The sequence below is a fragment of the Hibiscus syriacus genome, unplaced genomic scaffold (assembly GCF_006381635.1).
Source record: "Hibiscus syriacus cultivar Baekdansim isolate YM2019G1 unplaced genomic scaffold, ASM638163v2 tig00112989_pilon, whole genome shotgun sequence".
In the NCBI taxonomy this organism is placed as follows: domain Eukaryota; kingdom Viridiplantae; phylum Streptophyta; class Magnoliopsida; order Malvales; family Malvaceae; genus Hibiscus; species Hibiscus syriacus.
In genome coordinates this window covers 227,266-241,552 of record NW_024063433.1, presented here as the reverse complement: position 1 = coordinate 241,552, position 14,287 = coordinate 227,266, and positions in this window count along the sequence as shown.

The window sequence follows — 14,287 nt, the reverse complement described above, 5'->3', positions numbered from 1 at the left end:
TCCTCTCTCTCTCGATAAACTCTAAACTAAACCTCAAAAGAGAGAAAGCAAGCTCGAAGATTGGCCAAGAACTCCGACGATGCGACCCTGACAACCAAGGTAACGCTACCATTCCCTTTACACCATGTTACTTATGGAAACTTGTTGAAACATTTTAATATTTCGATATAGCAAATTAAGTTAAATGGATTTTAAGATTTTCCAAATGATTTTCCAAGTATATTCGATATAACTATTCGAATATCAAAACATTACTCCAAATATTTCAAAAATCATTTTTGATCCTTACTTAAGTGTAAAATTAAGTTTTAATCATAAAACAATTTCAAAATATTTTACAAAGTATTTCGAACCAATTCAAAGCCAAAAATTCCAGATTGCTCAGAGGGAACCGATTCCCCCCATAGGAGGAACCGATTCCCCCCAAGGGGGTACCGATTCCCCCCTGTTCAACGGTCGAAATATTTGAATTTTACACTTAGGGAACCGATTCCCTATGAGAGGGAACCGATTCCCCCCACGCTCCAAGCTGTTTTATTAAATGTTTTCACACTAAAACGGCTATAATATCTTCTCTAATTATCCCCAACGTTCAGAAGTGATCCAAGGTGTATTTAAGCAAGCTTAGAAGCCATTGATCAACAACAAGAAACATCAAGCAACTAGAATCAAGAGAGAATCAAAGAGAAAGCATCAAACCTCAAGTTTGAGCATTTCAAGCCCATTTTCATTCAATATTCATTTTGCTTTCAAGAACACTTTTTGTGCTCAATTGTATTCATCTTTGAGTGTTCTTTTCTTTGTTCTAGAATTGTGCAAACATCTTACCTTGTGAGGTTTTCTTGTAAGTTTGCAAATTTGTAATCTTCTCTTTGAGAAAAGAGTGTTCTCAAGAGTTGGGGTATACTCTTGAGGGAATTGTAAGGTTATCTCTTTGGCCTCAAAAGAAAGAACAAATTAGTGAATTTGTTGGAAAATCCTTAGTGTGGATAGCTAAGGTAGTGGACGTAGACTTTGTTTGAGAAAGTCGAACCACTGTAAATCGCTGTGCAATTGCTTTCAATTTTCTGCAAAAGCTTCCACAAAATTTTTATTGCCAATTCACCCCCCTCTTGGCCAATTTCGTCATTCGATTAACTCAACAATTGGCATCAGAGCCTAACTCATTTGAAGGTTTAATCACCTCTTGAGTCGATCCGGGAAGAGTTACATCGATTACAAAGTCATCAATGGCCTCCACTTCAAACTTCGACTCCGGTCTCGATTCGATGCCCGTCAACAAGCCTCCTTTCTTCAATGGAGCTAACTACGCCTATTGGAAGAATAGAATGATGTACTTCATTCAAGAAAGTGACATGGGAGCATGGAATGCCGTAGAAGAAGGATACATTAAGCCTATCACTCATCCAAGGTTGTGGAGTGAAGGAGATACAAAAAGTTCCAGCTCAACTCCAAAGCCATCCATATTATCTTTTGTGCTCTTGGACCAGATGAATACGGAAGAGTTTCATCGTGTACAACCGCCAAAGAAATATGGGACAAACTTCAAGTCACACATGAAGGTACAGATGAGGTAAAGAAATCAAAAATTAGTATTCTAACGCATAGCTATGAAAATTTCAGGATGAAACCAAATGAAGACATCAAAGCTATGACGGATAGATTTTCAATGATTGTCAATGGTCTCAAATCATATGGAGAGATCATCTCAAATGAAAAGCTTGTGAGGAAGTTAGTCTACTCCCTCCCAAAATCATGGCAATCAAAGAAGACGGCAATCATCGAGTCTAAGGACCTATCGTCCTTAACTCTTAAAGAACTTATCGGTTCACTCCTCACTCATGAGATGATGCTTGAAGATGAGGTGGACCTTGATAAAGTTGAAGAGACACCAAAGGAGAAGAAGAAAAACATTGGAGTTGCTCTCAAATCCACAAAAGATGAGAGTGATTCTAATGATGATGATGATGACGAGGAAATGGCATTGTTTGCCAAACGGTTCAGAAAAATGATGAGACCTTACCAAGGAAGAAAATTCAAACGAAACGAAGGCCTCAAAAATGAACCAAAAGAGAAGGACCCAATCATTTGCTATGAATGCAAAAATCCGGGGCATGTCAAATATGATTGCCCACAATTGAAGAAAAAGGGTCAATCAAAGAATAAGCACAAGGCTCATGTGGCTACATGGAGCGATGAAGAAGGTTCCGATGAAGAGGAACAAGAAGTAGCAAACTTGTGCTTGATGGCATTCGGGGAAGATTCTAAGGTAACCTCTAACTCATCTGATTTTGATGATTTATCTTATGATGAGCTATTAGAGGAATATAATGGGTTGGCTTCGGATTATGAGAAATTATTTTTAAAATATAAAAATGATGTTTCAAAGTTGAAAAATGAAAATAAACTCATATCCAAAACCAACAATGATATTGAAAGTAAAATTAAAGATTTGCAAATCAAACTAGAAGAGTTTGAAAAGAAAAATTTAGATTTGCAAAATTTACTTTCAAAGGTCAATGATGATCATCAAAAGAAAATTGATGATCTTAAAATCTCTTTTGATAAAGTTGGAACAAAACGTTTTGAAAAAGGAGAAAATTCAAAATCCAACTTTGTTAGAAAAGATTTTAGAAACTACAATCATAGAAATCCTCAACGAACCTTAAATGGTAAAATATTTAGAAGTATATGGGTTCCTAAAGGACTCATTACTACTAAAGATAAAGATATCCTACAAAAATGGATACCTAAGGGAACTAGGATTTTGGAAACTAATGAATATGGACCCAAAAGAATTTGGCTACCAAAAATCAAAAATTAATCTATGTTTGTAGGGAAAGGAGCATTGCTACAAGGCACGGGAAACAAATTCAAATTCATGGTACCTTGATAGTGGATGCTCAAGACACATGACCGGAGACAAAAGCCGGTTCATTGAGCTTAACGCCAAAAATGGAGGAGAAGTGACTTTTGGAGACAATTCAAAAGGTTACATTGAAGGTATTGGTACAATAGGTAATACCTCTTCCATACAAATTAAGAATGTTTTATATGTGAATGGATTAAAGCATAATCTATTGAGTATTACTCAATTATGCGATAAAGGATTCAATGTCTTATTTGAAATTAATGGTTGTAAAGTCATTGACATTGCATCTAATCGGATTATGCTTGTTGGTCATAGAATAGGAAACATTTACATGGTGCATTTAGATTCTATTGATATGACTAATTTATGCCTAGTTGCTAAGGATGAGCATGATAGTTGGTTATGGCATAGGAGACTGGGTCATGCTAGTATGAGTGTTTTGCAACGGTTAATTCAAGGAGACTTAGTAAGAGGGTTGCCTAAGCTTAAATTTGATAATGATAAAATCTGTGATGCTTGTGCTAAAGGAAAACAAAAACGAGTTTCTTTTAAATCTATTAATGATGTATCAACTAGTAGAGTATTACAATTGATCCATTTAGATCTTTTTGGGCCAACTAGAACTACTAGCTTGGGAGGAAAACAATATGCATTTGTCTTGGTAGATGACTATTCTAGATACACTTGGGTTCTATTCTTAAGTACTAAAGATGAAGCATTAGAAAATTTCATCACATTTTCAAAAATAATCCAAAATGAAAAAGGATACTCTATCAATAGTGTTAGAAGTGATCATGGAACTGAATTTGAAAATCTTGGATTTATTGAGTTTTGTAATTCTAATGGTATTAGCCACAATTTTTCAGCACCTAGAACCCCTCAACAAAATGGAGTTGTTGAAAGGAAAAATCGAACTTTAGAAGAAATGGCTAGAACCATGCTTTGCGAAAATAATTTGCCAAAATATTTTTGGGCGGAAGCCACAAATACCGCTTGTTATGTTGTAAATCGAGTAATGATTAGGCCAATTTTAAAGAAAACTCCATATGAAATTCTCAAAAATAAAAAGCCTAACATTAGCTATTTTCATCCTTTTGGATGTAAATGTTTTGTTTTAAACAACGGTAAAGAAAATCTTGGTAAATTTGATGCTAAAAGTGATGAAGGAATTTTTCTGGGTTATTCCTTAAATTCTAAAGCTTATCGTGTATTTAATAAAAGAACTTTAGTTGTAGAAGAGTCTATACATGTTGTTTTCGATGATAATCCGCTTCCGAGGAAGGATTCTTCTGTTAATGATGATGTAGGTATTGTACAAGCAAATGACGTTAGACATGACGTTGGAGAATCATCATCAAAGGAAGAAACAAAAGATGAGGAAACTCATGATCCCCTCGAGAATCCAACCATTGAAGAAAGGGAAGTATCTTTTCCAAGAGAGTACAACTATGTCAAAGATGGTGAAATTATAGGTGATCCATCAAAAGGGGTAACTACTCGATCTTCTCTTAGAAATATCTATAATTATGTTGCATTTATTTCATGCATAGAGCCTAAGAACATCAAAGAAGCATTAAAATATGAACATTGGATTATGGCTATGCAAGAAGAATTAAATCAATTTGAGAGAAGTAAAGTATGGACATTAGTTGAAAGGCCTAGTAATAAATCTACTGTAGGTACTAGATGGGTTTTTAGAAATAAACTTGATGAAAGTGGTAATATAGTGAGGAACAAGGCTAGACTTGTTGCTCAAGGCTATACTCAAGAAGAAGGCATAGACTATGATGAAACATACGCTCCCGTAGCTAGGATGGAAGCAATTAGAATGTTATTAGCATTTGCATGTTTCAATGAATTTAAATTATATCAAATGGATGTTAAAAGTGCATTTTTAAATGGTTTTATAAAAGAAGAAGTGTACGTGGAACAACCTCCAGGTTTTGAAGATTCAAATTTTTCGGATCATGTTTTAAAATTGACAAAAGCTCTTTATGGTTTAAAACAAGCTCCTAGAGCTTGGTATGAAAGATTGTCAAATTTTTTAATTGAAAAAGATTTTTAAAAGGAAAGGTTGACACTACATTGTTTTTAAAGAGAAAAGGTAATGATTTATTAGTAGTTCAAATTTATGTTGATGATATAATATTTGGTTCTACTAATGATGTTCTTTGCCAAGAATTTTCTAAGCTAATGCAAAGTGAGTTTGAGATGAGCATGATGGGGGAGCTCTCATTTTTCTTGGGACTCCAAATCAAGCAAAGAAAAGATGGCATCTTCATTAATCAAGCTAAGTACGTCAAAGATATGCTCAAGAAGTTTGGACTGGAAAATGGGAAACCTCATAACACTCCAATGAGCTCTTCAACAAAGCTTGACTTAGATGAAGGAGGTAAATGTGTAGATGTTAAATTATATAGGTCAATGATTGGCTCTTTGCTTTATCTAACTGCAAGTAGACCAGACATTATGTTTAGTGTTTGCTTATGTGCTAGATTTCAATCATGTCCTAAGGAATCACATTTACTAGCTGTTAAGAGAATCTTTAGATACCTTAAGGACACTCCTAGTTTAGGACTTTGGTATCCTAGAGACTCTAGTTTTAGCTTGCATGCTTTTTCTGATGCGGATTATGGAGGATGCAAATTAGATAGGAAAAGCACCTCCGGTACTTGCCAATTCCTTGGAAATATGCTGATTTCTTGGTTTTCAAAGAAACAAAATTGTGTTGCATTATCTACCACTGAAGCTGAATACATTTCAGCCGGTAGTTGCTGTGCACAAGTTTTATGGATGAAACAACAACTTTTTGATTATGGAATTGAAGTAGGTACTATTCCTATCAAGTGTGATAATACTAGTGCTATTTGTCTCACTAAAAATCCCATCCAACACTCTAGAACTAAGCACATTGAAATAAGACATCACTTCATTAGAGACCATGTCACTAAGGAAGATGTAGTTCTAGAATTTGTTGATACTTTGCACCAATTAGCGGATATCTTTACAAAACCCTTAGACAAGGAAAGATTTTGGACACTTAGGAGAGAATTAGGTTTGACCAACCTATCTTCACTTAGTGTTTAAAATAATTTTAGCACTTTTAATAAAGCTTGAAAAATGCTTATAATAATAATTTTGATTGCATTCTTGCTATTAGTTAGGGGGAGTTTGTGATTCTTAATGAAAATTAATTTTATGTTCAAAAATCAATTAAAGATTAATTTAATTATTTGAACATAATTAATGTTTGATATATGAGTTGCCAATACCACTAGAAAAGATTAATTTAGCATTTTGTGCTTAAAAAATCGGATTTTAGCATTTTGGTGCAGAGGGAATCGATCCCCCCTGAGGGAACCGATTCCCCCTTTGAAGGGGAACCGATTTCCCCCACAGGGGAATCGATACCCCCCTGGGGTTCTGTTAAAATCGAACAGAACACCCCAAAATCCCAAACCCTCATTTTATTATATCTTCCGCTGTTCTCACCCTCTAAACCCCTCAAATCTCCATTTTTGCCTCAAATCAACGATATTAATCGGAATTTGCTTCATAAATCATCTTCCAAACCTGTTGGAATCATTAAAATCGTGCAAACAACATCTAAATCCCCTCAATCTTCATATTTCAAGGTAAATTTTTCTAAACTCTTTATTTCATTATTTTTGAACATAGGATTAGTTTCAATTAGTTCTAGGTTGAAATAGTGATCGGGCATTGATTATTTAGTGATTAGAAACTAGATGTTACAACTAATTTCATCAAAAACACAAGAATTTTTCAAATTTTTTAAAATTTTCGAAATAAAAAAAAATGTTATTTTTCAAATTATTGTGTTTTGATCAAATTATATTGTTGTTATGAAAAACTATACATATATTGTTTCTCAAAACCATATTTTTCAAAAGTTTTTCAAAAACTTTGCCCATTAGGATTGATTTAGAGAATCTTGAAATATTGAGGACTCATTTGAGTTTTGGGATTAATTGAATTGCATACACTTGTTTTAAAATTGCAGGTTATTATATCTATTCCGATTTCCTTCACCATGTCAAATCCTAAACGTCCTAGGTCTTCATCTAGTCGTTCTAGTCGTCAACCAAATCCACCTCCAAATCCTCCTTCTATTCCAATTTCTAATCCCAATCCCACTGATCCTAACTTGACTATCCAAAATTCGTGTTTCAATCATCCTGGGTCTAGAAATCACCGATATTGGTATTATCAGTATTTCGATTCTTACAAAATCCGGGAAGAACGTATTCCTTCTCGTCAAGCTATGTTAGCTATCAATTTTAAATATCTTCCCATTTTACAAGAATGGAAATTTGATAAACTATTTGATCTTGAACCCATCGTTTACCATCAACTTGTTCGTATATTCTACTCTAATGCCGTATGTGTTAAAAACCAAGCTGAAACCGAAACCATAGGAATTCGTTCCTACCTTCTAGGACAATTCTTATATATTGATCCGGCATATATAGCCAATGCATTTGGATTAGATAATGATGGTATTTCGAATGAAAAACAAATTTTAGGTTCTCGTTATAAAAGAAGAGATAGTGCGAGTGTCTTAGACCTACATGAGCGTTTTCTTCATCTAATGATTTCTTGGTGGTTTCGACCATCCGGAGGTCGTTATTCTACTCTTAGACCTTTGGATCTTTGGTGGTTACATTGTTTCGAAAACCGTATTAAAATTAACCTACCTCAGATTTTTGAGTAATATGTTTTCCAAAGCTGGGCTTAGAGTCGGTCTAGATGCCGTTTTTCCTCTTAAGAAACAAATAAATCTTCTTTCCATAACGAGAGCGGGATGGGTAAAGGACAAAGAAACCGGTGAATGGGTTCGATCTTCTACTCCGGGAGCTAGTTCTTCACAAGCTCCACCCGAAGCTGACGAAGATCCCGAGCTTGAGCAATTAATGCAAGATATCGATGAAGCCGAAGATGAGCCTGATCAGCCCGAAGAGCAGCCCGAGGAGCAAGCACAACAAACGCATCAAATGCCTCCATATTTTCAATCCTTTATGGAGACATTCGATTTCCGATACGCTACCATGGACTCGCGCTTTTCCTCTATAGAGTCCCATTTATCCACAATGGGAGCTCAACAATTAGAGATTCTTCGGGAGATGCGTGCAAACAATGAATCAACCAACGCTCGTATCAATGAACTAACTCATGAAATGGCTGCTATGCGAGCCCGTTTTCCTCCTACCGATCCGGATGCTTGATTTTATGTTTAGCTTTAAGACTTTGAACAAATGAATATTGTTTCAACATTTTGATTTGTTTGATTTTGTGGATTGTTGGATTTTGGATTTATGAATGGTATGAACTTATATGTTTGGTGTATTTCATTCATTTTTTCATCATTTACATTATCATTAGCAACATGACCAATTTTGCCATATCACATTATTTATGAATATTGATTTATGAAACTAATGGCTAACCTCTCTTTTGATTGTGATCTTAGCAGCTTAAGCTTATAATTAATAAATCAATTGGCTAAATGATTTTCAAAACCTTGTTTTACAATGTCTTTTTGATTTAACAAAAAGGGGGAGAAGAATAAGTGTTAAATGTTTTTACATGATAAATTGAAGAAGTGTTAAAGTAAGGGGGAGTAATTTTAAAAACTTGATTTCAAAAATCTTAAAATTACTAAAATGTTTTGTTATATCAAAAAGGGGGAGATTGTTGAAACATTTTAATATTTCGATATAACAAATTAAGTTAAATGGATTTTAAGATTTTCCAAATGATTTTCTAAGTATATTCGATATAACTATTCGAATATCAAAACATTACTCCAAATATTTCAAAAATCATTTTTGATCCTTACTTAAGTGTAAAATTAAGTTTTAATCATAAAACAATTTCAAAATATTTTACAAAGTATTTCGAACCAATTCAAAGCCAAAAATTCCAGATTGCTCAGAGGGAACCGATTCCCCCCCATAGGAGGAACCGATTCCCCCCTAAATGGTTTGGCTCCGAGATTTCCAGAATGCTCGGAGGGAACCGATTCCCCCCAAGGGGGTACCGATTCCCCCCTGTTCAACGGTCGAAATATTTGAATTTTACACTTAGGGAACCGATTCCCTATGAGAGGGAACCGATTCCCCCCACGCTCCAAGCTGTTTTATTAAATGTTTTCACACTAAAACGGCTATAATATCTTCTCTAATTATCCCCAACGTTCAGAAGTGATCCAAGGTGTATTTAAGCAAGCTTAGAAGCCATTGATCAACAACAAGAAACATCAAGCAACTAGAATCAAGAGAGAATCAAAGAGAAAGCATCAAACCTCAAGTTTGAGCATTTCAAGCCCATTTTCATTCAATATTCATTTTGCTTTCAAGAACACTTTTTGTGCTCAATTGTATTCATCTTTGAGTGTTCTTTTCTTTGTTCTAGAATTGTGCAAACATCTTACCTTGTGAGGTTTTCTTGTAAGTTTGCAAATTTGTAATCTTCTCTTTGAGAAAAGAGTGTTCTCAAGAGTTGGGGTATACTCTTGAGGGAATTGTAAGGTTATCTCTTTGGCCTCAAAAGAAAGAACAAATTAGTGAATTTGTTGGAAAATCCTTAGTGTGGATAGCTAAGGTAGTGGACGTAGACTTTGTTTGAGAAAGTCGAACCACTGTAAATCGCTGTGCAATTGCTTTCAATTTTCTGCAAAAGCTTCCACAAAATTTTTATTGCCAATTCACCCCCCTCTTGGCCAATTTCGTCATTCGATTAACTCAACAAAACTCTATAAAACGAAAGGGGAAAATGAAAATCTCTTGAAATCTCTTGCTTTATTATGATTTCTGTCTTAGAAAAGTAACAGTGGGAAAGAATGATTCTGTTCGTCACTTCTTGTTGATTCGACTGTGTGGTCGATTTTAAGATTAGCCATTTTTTTACAACGTTGATGGATGATTTCTTTCTTTTACTATTTTTGAAATGATGCAAACACACACAAAGAAGAACTAGAAAATGAAAAGAAAGCAAAATCAGAATACCTTAAAATTCCTTGTATTTTATTGCTTTCTCTGGTTTGGAATTATGAGGATACACTGTTGTCTCTCTTTGTATTCTTCTACAATGTGGAATTGTTGATGACTAATAGAGTTTTCGGCTGGTAGTCCCTAATTATTGCTTTCTTCGCTTCTAATGTGAAAAATCCCCTCTGACTCTCTCGATTCCAAATTTTTCTCTGTTCGTGTTCCCTCTCGTTTTTGCTCTGTGCCCTCTAGTTGTTTGATAGTTTTTTCGTTTTCAGTGGTTAATTGCCCATTAAAAAAACTGACCCCCTTTTTCTTTAACTCTTCCTAAAAACTGCTCTTCAAGTCGTGCCCCCCACTTACAAACTGTTTCTTCAGTTTTTACTCTCTTTTTCCATAACCGTTTACCTCATTGCTTCTTACGTGGCTCCCAAAAAAAATCTGACTTGGTTATTCACTGGGTGTTACAAACTGTTATACTTATTTTAGTCCTGCAATCCACTTTGAATCTTGTATTGGACCTCGGACAAAAACGAGCATCTACAGCTGCCCCTCTTTGCTCATTGTCGTGTAACGAGAATAGGGCAAAGATCAATAGATGATCAAGTTTGTCCGGCCATTAGAACTTCAAAAGATTAATCCGCTTCTCTATTACTTCAGGATAAGCAAGACTTGAAAAATCTTCGAATGACGGGTCTGCTCCCTATCCCTTTAGGGAGTATAAGGCTTGACCAATCTTCAGCAAATGTGTCTGCTCCCTATTCATTCAGAGAGTATAAGACTCGATCAATCTTCAACAAGCGTGTCTACTCCCTATTCATTTAGGGAGTATAAGACTCAATCAATCGTCAATAAACGGGTCTACTCCCTATTCGTTCAGGGAGTATAGAACTCGAACAATCTTCATAAAAGGGTCCGCTCTCTATTCTACCAGAGAGTATAGAACTCGAACAGTCTCGAACAGTCTTCAACAAACGAGTCCGCTCCCTATTCTACCAGAGAGTATAGAACTCGAACAATCTTCACCAAACGAGTATGCTCCCTATTCTACAAGAGATTATAAGACTCGATCTTCATAAAATGAGTTTGCTTCACTATTCTTCCGTGAAGGCTTATAGATAATTTGCTTCAAAGGTCAAACCTGAAAATCAAACATTATCAACCATGAACATATGCTTGAAAATATTATACTCAAAAAATTTAAAATTTGAGAAAATTTCTGAAAATCCATCTCCATCGTGAAAACTTGTCTGGAAGCCATTGGATATGTGAATCTACTTTGGCTCAATTGTCGTTTAAACGTCATTCTTTTCAAGATTTCAAAACTAGTTATCCTCATCTTGATGCTTTCATATCTTCAATCTTCAACTATCCCTGGGAAACTCGTAGATATTTAAGCTATCATGCGATTATGAATGCCATGATCCTACTCATGCCTAAAACGCATGCAATTATGCAATTCAATGCGTTTTCTTCTTTGAAGGAACTCTATCTCCTTTTGATCTCGATGGAACTCGGTTTCATCTTGGGTATAGAACATTTGACCAGTTCACCCCAGTTGTCAATCTCAATACTATATCCTTCGGTTTAACATGACCTTGACTTATTTCTTTCTTGAAACCCACTAGTACTCATGACCAACTTCTCGATCAATGACAATCTCTTTGTCTTCTTATCATGGTTGGGATTTTCTATGAACTCTGAGGTTTTAGTTTCCCACACAAGGTTACTTGTTTAAACCATTTTCAGCTTCAGAATACCTGTATTTTCCAAAACCTTTTGCACAATAATACAAAATGATCTCATGTACTTCAAGTTAAGCTATATGTTTTAACCTTTCAAGATAAAATGCTTGCAAAAGGGAAATTAACAAGAAAATACACCTCTTTATTTATATAATGCAAAGAATGTTTAGGTAATTTCATGGCAAACGTTTAACTGGAAACAGTAAAAGAACAAAAGTGTAGGTGTCTTCAAATATCAATAATGCAAATGCTTTTGAACTGGCACGCCATTAGAATGTCTTGAATGTAGCTTCTGTCGAAAGGATCTCCAAAATTGTAATGATGCTTAAGAGCGTGAAGCTACTTCTAAACTCCCATATCTCCTTCATTGGATGCCCTAAACCAGTATTGAATCTCATATGCATTCAATTTCTTTCCTGGTTGTTTCAATCGAGACTCATTAATCTTTAGTCTCAATCCTGATCATCAACTGTCATTGTTACTAACCATATCAGGAGCTCTTCCCACATCCACAATCAATTCAGAACCTTCACCATGCACGAATTCTGAATTTAAACAAAACTCAAGTCGCCCTTTACGGGTTTTCAACTTGAGACCTACTTTGGTTTCAAGATGCCCTTTTCAGGTTTTCATCTTGAACCCCCCTTTTATTTATTTTCTTTTTCTTTTTTCATTTTTCTCTTTCTTTTTTTTATTTATTATTATTTTTTATTCTTTTCATTTTTTCCATCATTTTTCATTTTTCTCAATTTTCTTTTCTTCTTTTTCTTCTTCTCATTTTTATTATTTTTTTCTCCTTTTTTTATTTCTTCTTCAATCGAAATATCTCTTAATAGCGTCGGAATTCACTGGATAGGGTAATTCTGATCCGTCCATTTCAGTTAAGACTAGAGCTCCCCCAGAAAATGTTTTTTTGACAACATAAGGTCCTTCCCAATTGGGCATCCATTTTCCTCGGAAATCCTTCTGAACAGGCAAAATCCTTTTAAGCACCAAATCTCCTTCATGGAATTCTCGAAGACGAACTTTCTTACCATGTGCTCGTATCATGCGTTTTTGGTACATCTGACCATGACAAATAACTTTCAATCTCTTTTCTTCAATTAAATTCAATTGGTCATACCTAGTCTGTACCCATTCTGCCTCATTTAACTTCACCTCTGACAAAATCCGAAGTGAGGGAATTTCCACCTCAATAAGTAAAACAGCTTCCATCCCATATACCAGAGAAAATAGAGTTGCCCCAGTTGAAGTCCGTACTGAATTTCGATAAGAAAACAGAGCAAAGGGTAACTTTTCATGCCAATCCTTATAGGTCTCAGTCATCTTCTCTATGAGCCTTTTGATGTTTTTATTAGCCGCCTCTACTGCCCCATTCATCTTTGGGCGATAAGTGGTGGAATTATGATGCTTTATTTTGAACTGCTTACAGACCGAGTCCATCATCTTATTATTTAAATTCAACACATTATTGGAGATAATCCTCTCTGGTAAACCATATCTATAAATGATCTCATTTTTTAAGAATTTGCATATTGTAGACTGGGTAACATTTGCATAAGAAGCCGCTTCTACCCACTTGGTGAAGTAATCTATGGCTACCAGAATGAAGCGATGACCATTTGAAGCTTTGGACGAAATTTGTCCAATAACATCCATGCCCCACATTGAGAATGGCCACGGCGCTGTCATTACATGCAACAGATGAGGAGGAGTATGTATCTTATCTCCATAAATCTGACATTTGTGATATTTTTGGGCATAATTAATACAGTCTGTTTCTATAGTTGACCAATAATACCCAAATCTCATAATCTGCCTTGCCATAACATGCCCATTAGCATGGGTACCACATATTCCCTCATGCACTTCTTCAAGGATCAATTTGGCTTCTTTCGTGTCCACACATCTTAACAAGACCTGATCCAGACTTTTCTTGTATAGAGTCTCACCATCAAGCACATACCCTGATGTCATTCTTCTAATGGTTCTCTTATCATTCTCAATGGCCTGTTCTGGACAACTCTGATACCTTATATATTGCAATATATCATAATACCAGGGGTTTCCATCTTCTTCCTCTTCAATATTAAAATAATGGGCTGGATACTCATAAGTCTTCATTTCAATGGGCATCATATTTGAATGCTCGTTCATCTTAAACGCTGCTGCCAGTGTGGGTAAGGCATCTGCCATTTGATTCTCTTCTCTGAAGGAGGTAATTGAAAGTTACTTCTTCAAATTCTTCAACAAGTTCCATAACCAACTTACGATATTCTACAAGCTTGGGATCTTTTGTCTCCCATTCTCCCCTGAGTTGGTAGATTACCAAAGCTGAATCCCCATACACCTTGAGTATTTTTACTTTGCGTTCAACAGCAGCTCTAAGACCCAGAACACAAGCTTCATACTCGGCCATATTGTTTGTACAATCAAAATTAAGCTGACTGGTAAAAGGATAATGCTCTCCTTCTGGTAAGACCAAAATTACCCCGATTCCATGTCCCATGGCATTTGAAGCACCATCGAAGTTCAACTTCCAATATTTGCTAGTGGATGCAACTGCTTTTTCCACCGAAATGGCCATTAAATCCTCATATGGGAAATCAAAGCTCAACGACTCATATTCTTCCGAATCCCTACTTACAATGAATTCTGTTATA